We start from the raw sequence: 21455 nt of genomic DNA on the forward strand, positions 1-21455 counted from the left end.
CGGTAGTTTCCAATGTAAACGCTAGCCGGGGGCTAGGTTTCACCGATAATGACCTGACATCTGAGGGCAGGAATCACAACAAAGCCTTGCATATCACAATGGAGTGCAAAGGGGTGATGCTTTCCCATGTTTTGGTTGATACAGGCTCTTCTCTGAATGTTCTTCCAAAGAAAGCCTTAATGAAGTTGGATTGCGATGACACCATCCTGAGGCCAAGTAACTTAGTTGTGAGGGCTTTTGATGGCTCTAAGAGAGCTGTCTTTGGCGAAGTTGAGTTGCCCGTTAAGATTGGACCGCAGGTGTTCGAGAGCACCTTTTATGTGATGGATATCCAGCCTGCCTACAGCTGTCTGCTAGGTCGGCCTTGGATTCATGTTGTCGGTGCTGTTACTTCTACCCTCCACCAGAAGCTCAAATATGAACTAGAAGGTCAGGTCGTCACTGTCTGTGGTGAGGAGGATATTTTTGTTAGCCACCTGTCTACATTTAAGTATGTAGAGATGGACGGCGAGATGCACGAGATGCTGTGTCAGGGCTTTGAAGCCATAAACATCAATGAGGTCGCGCCCGAAGCTGTCTTTTCACCTGAGTTTGAGAAGGTCGGGACTTCTATCTCTTCATACAAGCAAGCTGTCGAAGTGGTTAAAGCTGGTGATGCCCAAGGCTGGGGAAAATTTGTGGAGCCAGTCATCAAAGAAGACAAGTTTGGATTGGGGTATGCTCCGGGATCTCAGAAGAATGAAACTGGTACTCTCTCCAGTGGGGGTTTGGTTTCTCCCCACATCGTCAATGCTGCAGATGAAGACAAGGCTGACAACGACTGTGACTTAGATAACTGGATTCGCCCGTGTGTCCCGGGAGAAAAGCTCGACAATTGGTCGTCTGAAAAAACCGTCCGGGTTACTCTACTAAAAGAGTGATTTTTATTGTTTTCCTTTATTACATGCATAATAAAGTCTTACACTTTGCCCAAGGTGTAACGGCTCATTTGTAGGGCCATCCATTTAGTTACATTTCGCAATTATTTTTATCATCAATAAAGGACGGCTTTTGCAAACAATTTTGTGTTCTCTTTCTTTCAGTTTTTTTTTACTTTTACAAAAAAAATGGCAATGTTTCTTTTTTCGTTTTTTCTTTCTTTCCAAAAAAAAAATCTCTCATTCTAAGGTAAAGCATGATCCTCCATCATGCAGAGCGGACCACCCGGATCTCACTACTAACGACACTGCTATGACCAAGTATGACTTCGACAATCCTATCTATTAAGCCGAAGAAGGGGTTGAGGAAGATTGTGAATTGCCTGAAGGGTTAGCCAGATTGTTGAAACAGGAGGACCGAGCTATTACACCTTATCAGGAGGTGATTGAGACCGTCAACATCGGTACCGCAGACGACAAGAAAGAGATCAAGATCGGGGCAAGTCTACAGGCCGAGAGGAAAGACCGTTGATCATGTACTTGACTGTGTTAGAAAGGTCAATGGGTTGTGTGCTCGGTCAGCATGACGAGTCAGGTCGAAAAGAGCATGCAATATACTACCTTAGCAAAAGTTTACCGACTGTGAACAAAGATACTCATTGCTCGAGAAAACTTGCCGCGCTTTGGCATGGGCTTCTCGACGACTAAGACAGTATATGTTGACTCACACGACTCTATTGATATCAAAGATGGATCAAGTCAAGTATATTTTTGAAAAGCCAGCGTTTACCGGAAGGGTTGCTAGGTGGCAAATGATGCTGACAGAGTATGACATCCAATACACTTCACAAAAAGCCATCAAGGGAAGTGTCTTGTCAGACTATCTTGCAGAGCAACCGATTGATGATTACCAACCTATGAGGTTTGACTTTCCTGATGAGGACATCATGTTTCTCAAATCAAAAGATTGAGAGGAACCACTCCCGGAGGAGGGGCCTGACTCTGAATCCAAATGGGTTATGATGTTTGATGGGGCGGTCCACGTCATTGGTCGCGGAGTTGGTGTAGTGTTGATCACACCGGAAGGGGGTTCATATGCCATTTGGTGCCAGAATAACTTTTCCCTGCACCAACAATGAAGCCGAATACGAAGCTTGTATCCTAAGACTTGAGGAAGCCGTCAATATACAGATTAAAACCCTGGATGTATACGGGGATTCAGCTTTGGTCATCAATCAAACCAACCGGAAATAATATACACCTCAGCCTCATTTGGCTCCTTACAGAGACTACACGAGAAGATTGTTGACTTTCTTTTGAAGAAAACCAATTTGCTGATGCTTTGTTTACCTTGTCTTCGATGATTAAGGTGCTATGCTGGAACTACGTACCCAGAATTGACGTATCTCGGTCAGAGACGAATGAAGAAAGCATTTGGTCAGAAAGTGCGCCCTCAGGGGTATCAAGTCGGTGAATTGGTACTCAAAAGATTTCTTCCTCCCAACACAGATCACAGGGGCAAATGGACACCGAACTATGAGGGTCCATACGTGGTTAAAAGGGTTTTTCTCTGACGGAGCTTTGATGCTAACAACCAGGAATGACGAAGACTTCCCGTCCCCTGTCAACTCAGACGCAGTTAAAAAATACTTCGCATAAAATAGACCCGATGGACGATAAAAAGAATAGTCCAGGCAAAAAAAGGGCATCCCGACGAACCAAAAAAAGGAATAAAGAGGTTCGGGCAAAAATTAGGGATATAAAAATAAAAAATGTACACCCGGTGAGTCGAAAACCCGAAAGGGCGGCTCAGGCAAAAAAGGGTATCCCGGTGGATTGAAAACCCGAAAAGGGGGCGATCCAGGCAAAAGTTAGGGAATAAGCGAATGACTGTGATCTGAGTTCATCAGTGTTATATCACCGTTTCATTCAATCTGGCAATCTTCGAAGGTTAAAGATCAACTAATCATCCACTTCAGAAAGCAAGATGAGCAGAGCGTCTTGAGGACATACGAGCCATAGCAGAGTCGAAACTCGGTGGGACCCCGTATCCCCATTGCCATTAGGATAGTTCTCTTTTTATAGCGATCACCTCTTTTCAGGGATCAGCTTCCTGATACCCTCGCCTATTCCTGGCACAAATTTTCTCCCCAGTAAGAGTCGAATAATTCAGTTAAAGAGCCTCTTTATTTTTCATTTATCAGTTTGTTTGCAAAAATGTCCGAACTTTTGATAAAACATATTGCATATGAACATAATGGTGGCTTTTGCAGATGATTTGCACAGGAAACCATTTAAAATTGCTTTGAATGTGCTTAATCCCGGACGGTGAATTCAAACCGAGTAATTCCTCCGAGGCATACGTGTATTTTTGGTTGCAGGTCACAGGAACCGGATGCCAAGTCATGAATCCTCATCCCCAAGCGGTTGACAAAGTCTCTCCTCAGCAGAGCATGTTCCCCAGCAGAGTTGACAGTATCCAGACTATATATCCCCAGCGGAGTTGACAGTGTCAGACTGTATCTTCCTAGCAACAACGGAGTGGTTGCATAACCAACAGATGAGAGGGTGGTGTTCCCAGTGTTCATCTCATTCCTCAGCAGATTATTTTTAACAGATTTGTTAATCCCCAGCTTGAGGGCGATTAGCAGGTTCATATCCCCAGCAAAGGTCGTTTCCTACGACCTTTCCCCAGGAAGTGTTTTCCCCACAGACTCTCCTCAAAGAGCCTCGCCGAACAAAGTTTCCATAGTTGATACTCCCCCCGCATGGTCAACTTTTCAAGCAGCCAATTTATTTTTGGTGGCTCATTGGTCCCGGCAGACGGATCATTCCCCACAGGCATTCAAGGATTGATACAGCGATCTGTTCCCTACCGGAGTTTGCTTCCCCAAGCAGATTTCTTTTTACACCATGCATAACATTTGCATTTGCATGCATATCATATCAAGCATACACATAAGCTGATAAACAGGTTCTTCCAAGCAGACTGAAGAATTACTTTACAACCAAGGTCATGAGATCCAGCCAGAGGATCAAGCGTGAGTGATCCAGCATGAGGGTCGTTTTGAAGATTCAGCCTGAGAATCGTTTTCCAGTGATCCAGCATGAGGGTCATTTCGAAGATTCAGCCTGAGAATCATTTTCCAGTGATCCAGCCTGAGGGTCATTTTGAAGATTCAGCCTGAGAATCGTTTTCCAGTGATCCGACCCGAGGTTCATTTTGAAGATTCAGCCTGAGAATCGTGTTCCAGTGATCCAGCCTGAGGGTCAGTTCGAAGATTCAGCCTGAGAATCGTGTTCCAGTGTTCCAGCCTGAGGGTCATTTCGAAGATTCAGCCTGAGAATCGTGTTCCAGTAAGCCAGCCTAAGGCTCAATTTGAAGATTCCCCAGTGAAGTCGCCTACAAGCTTTATTTCCCCAGCAAGCCCAATTGAGGAGTCGTTACAACATGTTCTAGCCCGAAGAATATGTACGAAGCCCAAAAGTGGAATATTCTCGAAGCTGCATATCTAATATGAAGGTTGGGTGTAGATGTCAAAAGAGGGTCAACCAGCGCATGCCTCAAATGCGGGATCCTAATGATGGGAATTTATCATCGCAACAATTCAGATCTAGCCAGAAGATCGAAGTAGATTCAGCCAGAGAATCGAAACAAAGAAGATCTAGCCAAAAGATCGAAAATCGCAACAATTCAGATCTAGCCAGAAGATCGAAGTAGATTTAGCCAGAGAATCAAAGGAAATAGATTCAGCCAGAAGGAGATCTAGCCAAAAGATCAAAATCGTATCCAGCCCGAGGATCAAAATTAATATCTAACCAGAGGACTAAATTGAGTATAGGTTCAGCCAGAGGATCGAAACTCCAGATTAAGCCAGAAGACTGATTCAGATCCAGCCAGAGGATCGGAAGAAAAATAAACAGCGCGGTGTATTTCCGCGTTTTTGTGGTGTTCTCGGAGCGCAAATTTTCGGTCTGTCTTTGGTATTCAATCACAGCTCACCCTGTTTGTCTGATAAGTTGTTCGCTTTCACCCTACTCGGGTTAGCTGATGATTGAATAGGGGCAGCTGTAACACCCTAAAATTTTCCCCCCTCATTCATGCATTCATTTAGCATTTCATATTGCATTTCATCATGTATATCAAAATTAGATCCAAGAAACTTTATATAAAAAAAATAAAAATAAAAACGAAAAAATAAAAAATAAAAAATAAAAAAAATAAAATAATAATAAATAAATAAATAAAAATAATAATAAAAAAAAACAATAAAATATAATAGAAAAAACTTGGACTTGGACCTCTCTCATTTGAGCCCACAAAGCCATGAAAATCAGGTTATAAAAGAGGGAGATCAGACAGAAAAAAGAAGAGAAGCAAAATACTCTGAGGTTTCCTTGAAACAAAACCCTTGACAAAACCTGGAGAGAAACCTGACAGAGAACTCAGAGCAACCCCCAGGCAGCTCTGAAAAATTCAATCTGACTCACACACTTTCATCTCACGCAAACCCTAACATTGCCTTGCAAACCCAGCCGTGCCATTTGATTTCAACCGGTCTCTCCCATCAGGTTTGCCTCATTCCCATGATTTTATGCTCTTAATTTGGATCATCTGAATGTATGAGGTATGATGGATGAATTTCATTATGTTTTTGCCCACGGGTTTAATTATGCATGAATGGGTGAAACCTATGCCTTGAATGTTTAATCACATGATTTCTGAAATGTATGCCACAGGGTTTGAGGTTTCTGAAACCATACTGTTATACATGAAAAAAATGCTTATCGTGTTTCACTAACCCTTTTGTTGAGTTTTTGTGAGGGCTCACAGACTCTTGCAGAGATGGTTTGCGTGGTTTTCCCACTTTATTTGTGGGATACCCCCTGGAGGTTCATTCCAATTACCTGTACTGACTCACCTTTCTTTGATGGCATTAGCTTGGGAGATCCCTGGGTTTCTTACTCCTTTAATTGTTGTTACTTCGGATCTTTATCCGTGTGGTACTTTTACCTCTTTTCCGCATCTTATCGCTTTCTTAGCTGGAAGACCTCGATATGAGGCATTTGTTTTCTTTTGTTTATTTACTTCTGAGCCCCTTGTTGGCACATTTACTTTATACATGTTTGTTTTGTATGTGTTCGTATCCCTGCAGGTAGCGCGGTTCCTTCGTCAAGGACTGCCTTTTTGCCCTTGAGCATCCCAAGCCCTAAAACCCAAAGCAACACGTTAACTCCTTCTACTACAGGCGAGTAAGTCTCCAAAGGTCGAGCATCCGGTAGATTGCGTAGTGACGTCGTTCGTCCAAAACCCAATCCATAACCCCGTAGTTAGCCGAACTACGTTTTGCTCTGATTCTCAGGCCAGCTGAGATACGTAGGCATAAGACGCGATGTCTTAGCGAGCACAATTACCCAACCCATAGGTCAGCCGAGCTACGAAGACTCTGATTCTCACATTCAGATGAGATACGTATGCAGTGGATGCGACATCCGCGCGAGTCATTTTCATTTAACCCTTTTTTTTTGTAAACATCACAAGATAAACTCACACCCTTTAGACAAGAACTACAAAAGTGGATCCCGTAGAGTACTACGGATGCGTAGGGGTGCTAATACCTTCCCTTCGCATAACCGACTCCCGAACCCAAGATTTGGTTGCGAGACCCTGTCTTGTCCTTTCCTTTTTTCCAGGTTTACTTCGAGCGTTTCCTTTCCCTCCTTTGGGATGAATAACGCACGGTGGCAACTCTTCTGTCATTTTCTTTCGCCGGTTGTTTTTTCGCGCACTGTATTTTTCAGGTTGCGACACCTTCCATTTGAGAGGATAATCCTGAGAATTTCCTTTGGAAATTGAGTTTGAATCTCACTGTTTTGAGATTTAAAACTGCAGGGATCCAAGACCTTTTGTGCATTCTAATCCACTTCTGCAAGCATACTGAGCAAGATCAAGCACGAGCCAAAGAAAGAACAAGTGAATCCAGACCTGCATTGAAGGTATTTTCCATAAAATTTCATCTCCGATTCTCTCTCAATTCCACTTAATTCTCTTGGATCTTTGGTTGTCTGAAATCCTACCAATGTAGGCAAAACGATTGAGTTGCTTAGAGGTCAAATCGAAGCAACTCAATTGACACACCTCAAAATTCAACTCCTCATATCTTTCTATATATGTGGAGTTAGTTAAAATTGAGGTCAGATTTGTGCTCTACACCATTTTTTCTTTCAGATCATGTCCTCCTTTTTTATTTTGATGATGGTTGAAGGTGGACCAGTCCGGTGAGGTCCACCGGAGAAGAAGACCGGAGCTACAGCTTCGGCCGTGTGTTGGCACGTCTCCAACCATAGGATCCATTTAAAATGATCTAATCTCACAGGTTGGTTCTGATTATCATTCCTGTGGCGCATTGACTCAAGTACACAATGGAAAACGCGCTGAGGACCACTTGATCTGCCACCTCAATTAATGAGGGAGATCAAGTGGTCCACGTTTTTTTGTTATTTTCTGATTTTCTTTGATTCCTTTTATTTTCATTAATTCATATTAATTTTAATATTGCTCCAAAAATTATGAGAGTTTCACCAAAAAAATTCAAATAATTTCCTATTTCATATTCTGAATTAAAATTATTTTTTTGGATCATTATTAATATTTTTCATGATTTAATTGATTTTGCATTTGTTTTTAATTGTTTAAAAATACTTTTAAGTCTTTAAAAATTCTGAATTTTTTTCTCCAAGGTCCTTTGACCTTGTTTGACCTATGATAAATCTCATGGCCATTTATTTGGTGTTTTGAAAAGGTTTTAGGAATTTGACAAACCATATTTAATTTAAATGCCTTATTTTAGTATTTTTAATTTGAATAAATGCCAAATAATTTTGTTGACCAATTGTGATGACTTGTTTGTGTTTGACTCTTGTTGTTGGGCATTGGTCAAGGTTGATTTGACTTTGTCAAGTTAATATCATTGGATTTAGGGGATTGATGGAATGTACATTCCATCTCCCAAAATGAATGGATGATATTAATTTGGTAAAAGTCATCCTTTGATCAATTTGAGTTTTGATTCATTCCCCTTCCTCTTCATCTCATTCCCCTTCTTTATGCATTCATATCATTTGGCCTATGATATCTCAAAGTCCTAAAGCTAGTTGATTGAAAAATTAACATGAGTATGGATGAGATTAGGCCACCCCTTTTGCATATTCTTTTTGTGTGTGGTATGTTTCATGAGCACAGTCCATTATACTATGTCTCTAACATGCATTAACACCAAAATTCTATTGCCCGACCTCAAATAGTTGTGACTTCTACATAAGTCCAATTACGATTGCTTAACATAACGCTAAATTTGTGACATAAAAGGCATAGAATTCTAGTTAGTGAGATTGTAAGTCTCCTCTCTTTCATGGTATTGTGTGGAAACTTGGCCTTTTTTCCTTCCTTTGGAAGATGTCTTGGCTCAGGGATCCCTGCTTGTGATAAGTGGGTTGAGTGTTCTCCAAAGAATGTCTTAAAATGAAAAGCAAAAGCAAAACAATACTAACTTCTAACCCATTAACAACTAACTTTTAATTTCAAGCCATTTATTTGAATGTCATTTAATTCTAGCCTTTATTCATTTGCCTTTGTTTATATCATTCTAATTGTTTATGTTAATGCAATTTTCACTTTGCCCACTTGGACCATGTTGTGTGATATTTCTTGTTTGTATATACTTTGCTTGTTTGTGTGGTCTTTGACCATTAAGGTACATAATAACAACAAAAACCCTAAAAAACTTTTGTGTGGACTGTTGGCTTGATCTTGGACAAATGGACTTAGAACTTAGGCAACATTTCTATGCTAAAGGACTTGGCCAATGCCAACTTCTTGAGAAATCAAGTGCTTGCAATTTGGAACTTCATCTGATACATCATTCAAGATCCCTCTGAGTTCATCTCCAACATGATCATTGTGAAGCTGTTATTTTGAACATGTGACTTGTGGAATTCATTTATTACATGGGCTAATTTGAAGAAGATCATGGAGTGGCTAAAGCTTGGATAGGGCTATCTTTATTTGATGCCTTTGCTCTTCAAGATAATATAATTGTGCATTGGTGTGTTGCTTGATTCTAAGTGTCCAAGTGAATTCTGGGATTCTATTGACATTCTTGTCTATTGGATTGCTATCCATTTGGTCAGATCTTTTCAACTCTTAACTTTTAATTTTGTGCATAGGATTAGCCTCTTCATCTTCTCCCCATTTCTTTAATTTCAAAATCACTCCCCCCTTTTTTTCAAAATCTTCTTTGATTGAACTTGTTTTGTTCTAAACTTTGACCACTTTGCAAAAAGGTAGAAACTTTGGCCTTATGCCATTTCATTTTCAAACTTCTCTTTCTTAAATCAAAATTGTAAATAAACTTAACTATACTTGACTTAAACTTTCAAAAAGCCAAAAAGAACTAACTCATTCAAACCTTTTTTTTTGCCTTTGTGCCTTTCAAACTTAATTTTTGTTAAAAGCAATGCATCCACTTTGAAATTTGTATCACGAACTACGAGGTGTTGATCCCTCATTTTTATGTTGGTACGTAGGCACAAGTCCGAAGGGCTTGTCAAACACAAAATATATAATTAATGAATTCTTTTCTCATCCCTCCATTCTTTTTGTTTGTAAACATCATTTTGTACCAAATACATATGCACACAAAAAGGGCTCCCTAGGAGTACCTAGGACACTTTGGGTGCTAACACCTTCCCTCTGTGTAACCAACCCTCTTACCTGTAATCTCTGACATTTTATTAGTTTTGATTTGAAAACTTCTTACTTTGGGTTTTGTTCGTACTTTTTTTCCTTTTTCCTTGGAAACAATAAAAGCACGGTGGCGACTCTTGTTACTTGATCTCTAGCTTATCCATAGCTTGATGATCATGAATTTACCGCTACACAATCATAATTTTAAAAACTGTCATACTCTCTCAAGAAAAAAAATATTTCACATGGAGATAAATCACTTCAAGATTTTCACATTGTCATCACCGACAATCATATACTTTATCGCGAAGAATAAATTTCACTTGAAGTTAAACCTCTCAAAGAATTTTACATTGCCATCACCGACAATCATTGTTTTAAAAAAGTATCATACTCTACCTAAAGAATAATATACTTCACTTGAAGCTAAACCACTTCAAGAATTTTCACATTGTCTTCACCAACAATCATAATTTTAAAAAGTATCATACTCCACCTTAAGAATAGTATACTTTACTTGAAGCTAAACCACTTCAAAAAATTTCACATGTCAAAAACCAGGTTGAAACATTATGGTTCAACTTCCTTGTTGGTAAGAAGCTCTTCAACCACCGACATAATCTTGCACATTGTGTAATATTGATTGTATCAACACCTCTTTGACTTGAACTTTCCACAAGTCAAAAAAAAATCTTTGATCAATTTTCTCTAGCCCAAACTGCACAACATAATTTTTGACTACAGCTTAACAACTCTATCACATCACTATCCTTTTTTTTATGTAGATGATCAGAAAAAATTGCAACCATAGAGCATACTAAGAACACTTATCCACGAATCGAATCAAAAGCTTTGATACCAGTTGTTGGGAAAAAAACAAACAAAGCATAGAGAAAAAGAGGAACAGAAGAACATAACGTGAAAATTCTAAAACTGGAGAAAAAATCACGGTGTTATCAATAGACACCCAAAGAATAACACTATGTGAAAATTATTACAACACATAGACCATCCTCAACCACCCCAAGGCCCCAATACACTCACACTCTCCAAAGTAAATATTTAACTACCCCTCACAACACTCTAAAACAAGAGTATAAGAGAAAATATATAAAAAAGGCAAACACAAGCTTAAAATTCTTTTGATTGGTGCATTTTGGAATGAGAAACTTGAATTAAATATATAGCCTTGGACTCCCTCTTCCTTCACAAAACTAAACAATGTGAGACTTCTTCAACATGCATATTTTCAACCAACCCCAAAATCTAAATGGTAACAAAATTCAAAAAATAAGTGAGAAATTTAAAAAGTAAGTATCCGATGAATGTACAAAATCATAATGAGATATTCAATTCTATATACTTACGTGCACCAAACCTGTAGTAACCCTATTGTAACAACCCGTATAATATATATCTAGAATAATATCATACAAGTGTTAATAATTGGTACTTATCCAACATAAGGGCCTAATGGCATCAATATATACACATGTCCAACACAAACTCTTACATCCATCTCAAGACAAGGAATCCATTACACTTACTTGTGACCACAATGCTTCTATCACATACTTCTCTTAATACCAAGGTATAACTTCTTCCATTCCACTACATACTCTAGAAATCTTCGATGCGAACAATCATCAACTACACGCCCATAACTTTGTCTTAATGAATCTTAATGGTCCCATTATGCCTTTATCTAAAATGTACCCCATTACAATGGTTGTATTGTAACATTCACACTGCTTCCACACTCTGTGTTCACTTATCTTCCTATGGTAATTCTCCCAGCTCTAATTACAAAACCATTCTACTAGAATTCCTTAAATCCAACTTACTTGCTCTTCTCCCCAACACAAATCATCTTCAACCAAAACTCATTGGAGCTTCCATTACTATATAATGTGCGTTATCTCTCTCCAACACAAACTCTTATAATTGATCCTTAGGTAACTCAACATTCCATAATGGTCTCTTACTAACACTGAACTGCTGACGAGCTATCCTGAATCCGATCTCCCTTCTAAGTCTGAATGTACTCGATTTATCTTCTAACCTCCATTTGGTCCATACATGTTTCACTTGGAATAGGCAGCCATGTCCCCGAGTCTCTCCTTAGACTTCACCACTACCTTAGGCTCCCAACAAAACTGAACGTCCTTATCCCTCAAGTCCTTAACCACTTGCAAATACAATTCCAAATATATATACTCCATGAAGTACTCTCGTTCTTCCAAAATATTTTAGTGGCCTTAGAAACTAAAACACTGATACACTACCTCACTTCCAGACCTTATGACATATATGCAACATAACCATCTTTCTCTTTCACCATACGGAATTACTCACAATACTTATTCCATATCTGTGAGTGTATCTTATTCCACTAGCAAATTCACTCATTCCTCAAAATTCTAACAATTTATCCAATAGAGATCCTCAACTTCTCAACTCCGTTAACACTGCAGAATCGCTTGAACGATACACTACTCTTCAATTCCATAATACCCAAATCACAATTCCTACTGAAACTTACAACTGGGCTATCTAGTTCTCCTTACTTTCTAACTCTTGGCTTGATCCTACTCTCAAAGCACAAGTTCCACGTGGTTGCCCCATAACCCACAGGTCCTTGGATCGAAACCAGGCTCTGATACCAACTGTAACAACCCGTATAATATATATCTAGAATAATATCATACAAGTGTTAATAATTGGTATTGATCCAACATAAGTGCCTAATGACATCAATATACACATGTCCAAACTAAAACATCAATTGAACATGTTATACAATAGTGCCTAAACAATAAAAATCTAAGAACTATGTGCAATATCTTCATTGCATACAACTCCACAGCGGAAGATCCGAATAATTGTGTCCCTTGAAACATCCATAAACAGCTTCTACTAAATTCAACCTGTAAGGAATACTTGAAAAATAACAACAATAATGGGATGCGATAATAATCTCAGTGAGTTCTCCTATCCTATGGATCCACTCGGCTCTACAGGGTTTCTAATCAATATCCACTCATATCCAACTCAAGTCAACAAGGGAACGAAGACTTGAGCGATGGGGACACTATCTCGCAATTGTATGGCAACATGCATCTGAGTTCTCATAACTCAACCACGATCATTATTCAGATCACGAAACATCAATTCCCGAATGGACTTACATCTAAGCCAGGCCCGGTTCATGCATGCTCGTATGATTCGACTTTCGCGGTGGATATCAGGTTCCCCTATGGGACTCGAACCCTATATTAAGAACCATCACTCGTATGGGACTCGAACCCACTTTGAGTATCTTTCACCATATGGGACTCTAACCTACTTAGGTGTCCACCTTTCCCCCATGTCCGCCATGGTTGGGGCTCAAACCCAATTGAGGCTTGAATCATTGGTCTCACATCCCAATGCTTACACGTCTAAGCATACCAATAGAGATGTGTACCATCACAGAAAAACACACATTCTGAATACATGATCGGTTTCACAAATCATCAGTTCCACGAACCATAACAAAATTCATCAATCACAGGTGACTGTATTCACCACAATACACAAATAATAACTTGGCATGCTCCACACAATGCATCTCATTCTCAATCATGGCAACAATTCGTCCACGACCTCCACATAAGCGTCGTACGAATGAATACCATATTCTCATACATATATCTCACATGTTCCATAACCTAGATTATCTTTCTAAGTTATTAATCATGTTATACTCCTAGGTTTCCTCACTCACCTTTGTAAGGTTTTTAATCATGTTATTTCACCTTCAACATAACAACAATATTTATCTTTCATCATAATATAATTCATAGTATTTATAAATCACATAATATTTTATAACATGGGACAATAATAATAGCCCTTTACATTATCTTTCTAACGCATCCGTCCGTGTCCAAAACGGAGTTATAACCCCCAATTAATTCATTAATCTATCTTAATCAAGATTTAGATTAACATTTATTCATTGCATAAGTATTCAACAACAACATCTTTGGCCTAGTGGTAAGGCTTGTACCATTCCAAGGGAGTATCGGGTTTGAACCCCATTAGTGACATATTTTAATTCATCAAATAATTAATTCATGTCAATAGATTGGTTCCTGCAAAATTTCACTTCTTCACAACAGAAAGTTCATCCAATCGATTGGTTCTTCAATTTTCTTCAGAAATTCCTCTCTTAACTCCCTTTATTCCAACCCTAACCATCTCTAAATCATTCTAACAACCCAACCAACATGAACATCATGAAGACAAGAAACAACACCTTTACACTTCATGCTTCTACAAGCTTATGAAACATAAAACCATGATAACAACAACAACATTCAACCATAGGTAAACCCCACAATCATAGAAAAACATGGGTGAATCATTCATTCATTAAGCTTTCATGACTAAGATAGAACTCACCTAGTAGAAGAAGAAGATGAAGTTTGGTGAGGATGATGAGTAGAAAATGGTGATGATGAGCTTTCCCTTCTTCTCCTCCAAGCCTTTCTTCCTTCTTTCTCTCTTCTTCTTTCTTCTCTCTTCCTCTTTCTCTACTCTTCCCTTTCTTTCTTTAATTTCTGATATCTCTCTTTCTCTCTTACCTACTTCTTCTTATCCTTTTCTCCTTCTTTCTTTCTACACCACACAATTATATAACATATACTTTATATATATTATAATATTAGGTAGTAATAAAATATCCCAATTGATATTTTATCTTCCAGTACCAATTGACCAATTATTAATGTTACCAAAAATGTCCTCTCCTGTACTTATTAATATTGGTATGTCTTTTTTATTAATAATTAATCTCTTCAGAGTTCACTGGTTACTCTATTGGTCCCAATTGACAACATTTAGAGCACATAGGAGCTCCCATTGTTACAAATGATAATAGATAGAGTACATAGGAACTCAATTAGTCTTAACTGACAACTAATTGAGCATTTAAGGGAATATGGGATATTACATTCTCCCCCCCCCCCCCCCTTAAATTGAAATTCGCCCCCGAATTTCCTTCACTCAACAAACAAACAATTCTTGTATCAACGTCTTAGATCAACACTTAACTTCTCTTCGATTCCAAACCTCTGACATACTCATTCTTCTAACTTGTCCTTGCTGACAAATTTCCTTCTTTCATGAACTCTTGAAACTTCTTGATTTCCATCACAATCTCATTATGATATTGGAATAACATTTAAACTTGCTCCAACTTAGTTTATATGATATATCGCTCAATGTCAATTGGTCGCTTTCCCCCTGGAAACCACAATTTCCCTTCCTTGCACTAAGTTACACAAAACATAATTACAGCATCTTGTCTTGATTTGGTTAATCAATGCTCATTAACTCTTCATAAGAAAACTTATTGATTCCTTGACCACAAACAATATTGACTACTATTTTATTATTATTCCTTCAACAAGTGTGACAAACTTCGTAATTCATCTATGGATAATCTCATAAACTTCACTTGATTTGATATTGTATGCTGCAAGTCTCTACTCATATTAATTCACTCCTCTCGTACTACTCCAATGAGATAGAACCATTAGCACGAGATTGTCTTACTGTCATCCTTACCTCCATTCTTACGAGTAATTATCTCCATGATCCCCATAGACTTGATTGAGCTCTTTCTTTCATCCCCTTCCATTGTGATACTCCGATTCCAACAGTGGAACACCTGGGATTCCTAGGCACTACTGTTTAGCCTACAATCTACAAAGAAACACACTTACCCTCCAGAGTGCTTACTATCCAAAATGGTACTAGAACCTTACCGACTTCCATTAGTAGAATAACTTCCTTGATGACTCACAAAAGTTTAGAATAAGACCAATATCTTCAGAAGATAGATATCCAGGAGTTACATTACTACAACCATAAAACGTAGAACATCCAAATTCATCTGTGTTTGATGCAGCTAAACCAAATTAACAACTGTAACAACCCGTATAATATATATCTAGAATAATATCATACAAGTGTTAATAATTGGTACTGATCCAACATAAGTGCCTAATGGCAACAATATATATACATGTCCAAACTAAAAACATCAATGGAACATGTTATACAATAGTGCCTAAACAATAAAAAATCTAAGGACTATGTGCAATATCTTCATTGCACACAACTCCACAGCGGAAGATCATGATAAACAGCATCCCTTGAAACATCCATAAACAGCTTCTCTTAGGTTCAACTTGCAAGGATTACCTTGTAGAAGAAGAAGATGAAGTTTGGTGAAGGTGAGAGTGAAGATGACATGATGATGGTGGTGAAGATGATGATTCTCCATGGTTTTTCTTCCTTTCCTCCAAGCTCTTCTTTCCTCTTTCTCTCTTCTTCTTTCCTTCTCTTTCTTTTCTTTTTCCTTTCTGGTATCTCTCACTCTCTCTTACCTACTTCTTCTTATCCTTTTCTTCTTCTCTTTCTTTCTAACCACACAAAATACATATATAATATTTATAATATCAAGTAGTAATAAAAATATCCCAATTGATATTTTATCTTCCAGCACCAATTGACCAATTATTAATGTTATAAAAAATGTCCTCTCTTGTAATTATTAATATTGGTCTGTCTCTTTTATTAATAATTAATCTCTTCAGAGTTCACTGGTTACTCTATTGGTCCAAATTGATAACACTTAGAGCACATAGGAGCTATAATTGTTCCAACTGACAAAAGATAGAGTACATAGGAACTCAATTGGTCTCAACTGGCAACTAATTGAGCATTTAAGGGAATATGGGATATTACATTCTCCCCCACTTAAATTGAAATTCGCCCCCGAATTTCCTTCGCTCAACAAACAAACAAACCTTGTATCAAGTCTTAGACCAACATTTAACTTCTCTTTGGTTCCAAACCTCTGACATACTCATTATTCTAACTTGTCCTTGCTGACAAATTTCTTTCAACAAATGCGACAACCTTGTAATCCATTTATTGATAATCTCATCAACTTTATTTGATCTGATATTGTATGCTACAAGTCTCTACTCCTGTTAATTCACTTCTCTCGTACTACTCCAACGAGATAGAACCATTAACACGAGATTGTCTTGCTCTTATCCTTACCTCCATTCTTACGAGTAACTATCTCCCTGATCCCTATAGACTTGATTGAGCTCTTTCTTCCATCACCTTCCATTGTGATACTCTGATTCCAATAGTGGAACACCTGGGATTCCTAGGCACTACTGTTTAGCTAACAATCTACAAAGAAACACACTTACCCTCCAGAGTGCCTACTATCCAAAATGGTACTAGAACCTTGCTAACTCCCATTAGTAGAATAACTTCCTTGATGACTCACAAAAGTTTAGAATAAGACCAGCACTCTTCAGAAGATAGGTATCCAGGAGTTACATTACTACAACCATAAAAACGTAGAACATCCAAATTCATCATGTGTTCGATGCAGCTAAACCAAATTAGTTTGACAATATCCGGTTTTGGTTACTATATTCCATATCAGATCCTCTTGTAGGGCTTTGATTCATTAAAGATTTCTACCGACACATGATCTCGACCAAAAACAACATAACACCATCAAGGAACTTTAAATCATCAACGAGACACCACTTCTAAGGAACTTAAGCAATCTAGGGCGTAACTATGAGTGTCCATACACCTCATAGAGTCACACACAATATTTCACACACATCTAGAGATAACATTTCACTTCATATCCAAAATCATTCATCTCAATCATCATGTCCCATCTTCCATGATCTTAGCTCATGCTCTTACTAATATACAATCCGAGTTACATGTTTAACTTTAGGAATATCTGATTCCCGTTCCTCCTAGGAAGTATAATATATGAATCCTTCCAATAGGGTAGAGTATCATTGTACACAAAAATACTACTCTCTTAGGGGTCCTCATCCGAAGCCATGAATACAAGAAATTATTGAATGCCATATCCCGGCTAATCAATTTACACCTTACTAACACATACAATATACTGAACTAATCCCTTCCAGATCACCACTTAGTAAGTCTCTCCCAACCTCACTCCTTAGGGTCCTCATTATCTGTAATAGTGATACACCCAAGAGTTACTCACACTGAATGTGGTTCACTAGGTTGGTTCCCCAAACATATGACTTCTATGATATCTCTACAGATGACCAACTACACACTATACCTTCAGAAATCCCAATTTTAAAACTACCAATCTGACTTGTGGTGACTTGTAACTCCATCCTCAATTTGTACATCCACAACGGTACACTTATGACATTTAAGACACCCTTAGCTCCAACACGGTGTGAATGTTTATACTTCGTGACCAACCAACCAAACACTTCTCAAGAAGATAAATAACAACCAGACTTCTGATAACACGAAACTATATCACATTTTAAGACTTAATTCAATTAAATTATTTTATCATTTACGCTAATTTATCCCATTTCATCAGATATTATGCAGTATTTCTTTTCTATTTACATCAGGTACCCATTTTGAAGCAAAAGTGAAAAAGGGAAGAAAAGGAGGTGTAAAAAGCAACAAAAAGGAGAGAAAAGGAACCAAAGGCCAAAGCCCAGCCCAAAGCGCACAAGGCACCAATGCTGTGCCTGTGACGGACGCCACAGGACGCGTGACGAGCGTCACGCGAAGTAACCTTGTGACGGACGTCACACATGGTGTGACGGACGTCACACCAGTCCTCTATATTTTTGGCGCAAGGAACTCAACTGACCACGTTGAAGCCCACTTCCACGCACGCTTAACCCTCGGAAGCCTACTACCATGCACGCGGAAACCCTTGAAAAGTGGTTACACCAGCAGCTTATAAATAGCAGCAAATTGGGAACTTCCAGACACACAGTTTTTGCACGCTCAGTTTTGCGGAAGCTCTGCCAAATTTATTTTTCACGCCTTTGCCTATTTTTCTTCCTTTCCAGCATCGTTCACTTTATTTATTTTATTTTGCAAGCTTTGTTTTCTTTTTCCCTTGCAATTTATTTTCCCCCGTTCTTAGCTTTTAGATATTTTTCGCGTAGTAGTTTCTACACCGGAAACTACTGTGCAACTTTATACCGGATTTAACCTTACGTTATATTCGAGTCTTTTTTTATTTCCTTGATTTAATTTACTGTTTAATTGAAGAATCGAAGAACAAATCCTACCGGCGTGTGGAGGAGTGTTCAAAGACCATTGTATTACGCATTCAGGTTCTTTAATAGTTATTTAATTTTTAATGTTTTATTCTACTGTTTATTTATATTGCATGCCTGGAATGAGTCTGTTTATGCATGATATAGATTCTTATTCATTTAGCATGTCTGGCTAATTTGCCTAGGTATCGGTATGTAAAGTAAGCAGAATAAGGGGTCAAGACTAAGTCGGTCTATTCAAACTTAAAATTAGAATCAATCTTTTTATGGTCTTAACTTACAGGTTTAATAACAAGATTTTTTACAAAAGTAAAAGACATAAAGAAGTCGAAACCAACAGAGCGAGAGTTTGAGGTTTTAACTGGACAGTGTAAGTTAGTCATTAAATCTATCTCAGGGCGAGAGCAAGTTTTAGAATTAATTAAATTCTGACCTTTTTCCAAAAAGTATTTTTAAAGATTGAATGTGAGGACGAGAGTTAAGCATTTAGATTTAATTGTATAACCTAAGTCAACAGAGCGAGAGTTTGAGATAAGGGTGTTTAAAACGGTCAGTATTTTCTTAAAAAGAGTTTCTGCAACTTTATTGTTTTCAAAATATGATTTTTGACTTAATTATAAGTGACAGCAACATTAACATAAGATCATGGTTCCTTCAACAGAGCGAGAGTTTGAGATAAAACCTTTAACCAATAAAGTTAGTCGAAACGATTTATTTTAAAACCGAGAGACCGACAAGGAATTGATTCCCTAGTTTTGACGAACTACATACCGATATCCGTTTTATTAATATTTAATCTAGATATTAGTTTAGCTCTTAGCTCCTTTCCCCAAACAATCAAACATTTTCACCTTAGATCTACGTAGTAACCTTAGATAACGGTACATCGATTCATAAGTCCCTGTGGGATCGATATCTTTTAAAACTACGCGATAGAACTGTGCACTTGCAGTTTGTATCCCATTCTCGACTCACCCAGTCGAGCGATCAAGTTTTTGGCGCCGTTGCCGGGGACTTTTATTCAATCGATATCGTAACTCTTCCGTTACGCTGTAGAGACTAAGGTTTCTTTTTCCTTCTATTCTTTCTTTCGTAGATTTGTATGCCACGCACTCGCTCTCAAGGCGAACCGCTCTATTTACGAATCAACGATATCGAACTATATCTCCGAGTCTTACGACGAATTCGGGAATATCGTGCTGAGAACAATCTCCCTCCTATAAACCTTCCTGATATCAAAAACATTTTTCCTTCTTTAACCGAGATGGCAGAACCAGCTCGTGCTCTTAGAGATTACGCCGCTCCATCGCAAGATGAACCGCATTCAAGTATTGCTCCGCCCGCAATCGAAGCAAACAACTTTGAACTTAAACCTTCACTGTTGCAGGCTGTGCAACAGAACCAATTCTCTGGAAATCTTACCGAAGATCCAAACCTTCATTTATCCGTATTTGTTCAATATGCTGACACTGTTAAAGCTAATGGTGTCACTTCAGAGGCAATTCGACTTCGTCTTTTTCCTTTCTCATTAAGAGATAGCGCTAGAAGATGGCTTCAATCTCTCCCTTCCAACTCAGTCACCACATGGAACGAGTTGAAGAAAGTTTTTCTTGCCCGATATTTTCCGCCAAGCAAAACAGCTATGTTAAGAGCCCAGATAAACGGATTTAAACAGAAAGACAACGAGTCTCTTTTCGAAGCATGGGAAAGATACAAAGACATGATGAGACTTTGCCCACACCATGGTTTGGAAGACTGGTTAGTAATTCACACATTTTATAATGGTCTCTTATACAATACAAGGTTAACAATAGACGCCGCTGCAGGTGGTGCACTAATGAACAAACCTTATGCTGATGCTTACCAGCTTATCGAGAGCATGGCCCAAAACCACTATCAGTGGGGAACCGAACGAACAACAGTGGAAAAACCTCAACCGAAAACTGGCATGTACGAGATAAGTAACCTTGATCACGTCAATGCAAAAGTGGATGCTTTGGTCCAGAAGATTGAAAGTTTAAACGTATCACCACCAACCGCCGTGGTTGCTATAACTCAGAATTGCGAGGTCTGTGGAATCCAAGGCCACACTCCTACGGAATGTCAACTCTTGACTGGAATCCAAACAGAGCAAGTAAACTATGCTCAAGGAAGCCCCTATTCGAATACCTATAACCCAAATTGGAAGAACCATCCAAACTTCTCATATAAGAGTAATAATGCTTTATACGCACCTGGACAGTCTCCGAATCAAACCCCATCTATACCTCCGGGATATCAGAAACCAAATCCTAACAATAATACCCCTAGAAAATCCAACTTGGAAATCATGATGGAAAACTTTATAGCTTCCCAACAACAAACCAATAAAGATTTCTTAAACCAGAACATACACACTGGCGAACAACTTAAACAACTAGCAAGCAAAGTAGATGCCTTGGCTACCCATAACAAAATGTTAGAAACACAAATATCTCAAGTAGCTCAACAACAAGCACCTACTGCTGCACCAACTGGTACATTCCCTGGACAGCCCCAACCTAATCCGAGAAGCCAAGCTCATGCAATTATATTAAGAAGTGGAACGGAAGTGGAAGGACCGTCTGATCCAAGGATAGAAAA

The 21455-nt window shown here is 38.5% G+C and overlaps 1 pseudogene; it reads right to left on the minus strand.

Annotated features, from left to right (window-relative positions):
- Positions 1-20482: 20482 nt before the first annotated feature.
- On the minus strand, positions 20483-20582 carry LOC127099022 (uncharacterized; annotated as a pseudogene).
- Between the last annotated feature and the right edge of the window lie 873 nt (positions 20583-21455).

This window comes from Lathyrus oleraceus, chromosome 6 (assembly GCF_024323335.1).
Source record: "Lathyrus oleraceus cultivar Zhongwan6 chromosome 6, CAAS_Psat_ZW6_1.0, whole genome shotgun sequence".
Taxonomy (NCBI): domain Eukaryota; kingdom Viridiplantae; phylum Streptophyta; class Magnoliopsida; order Fabales; family Fabaceae; genus Lathyrus; species Lathyrus oleraceus.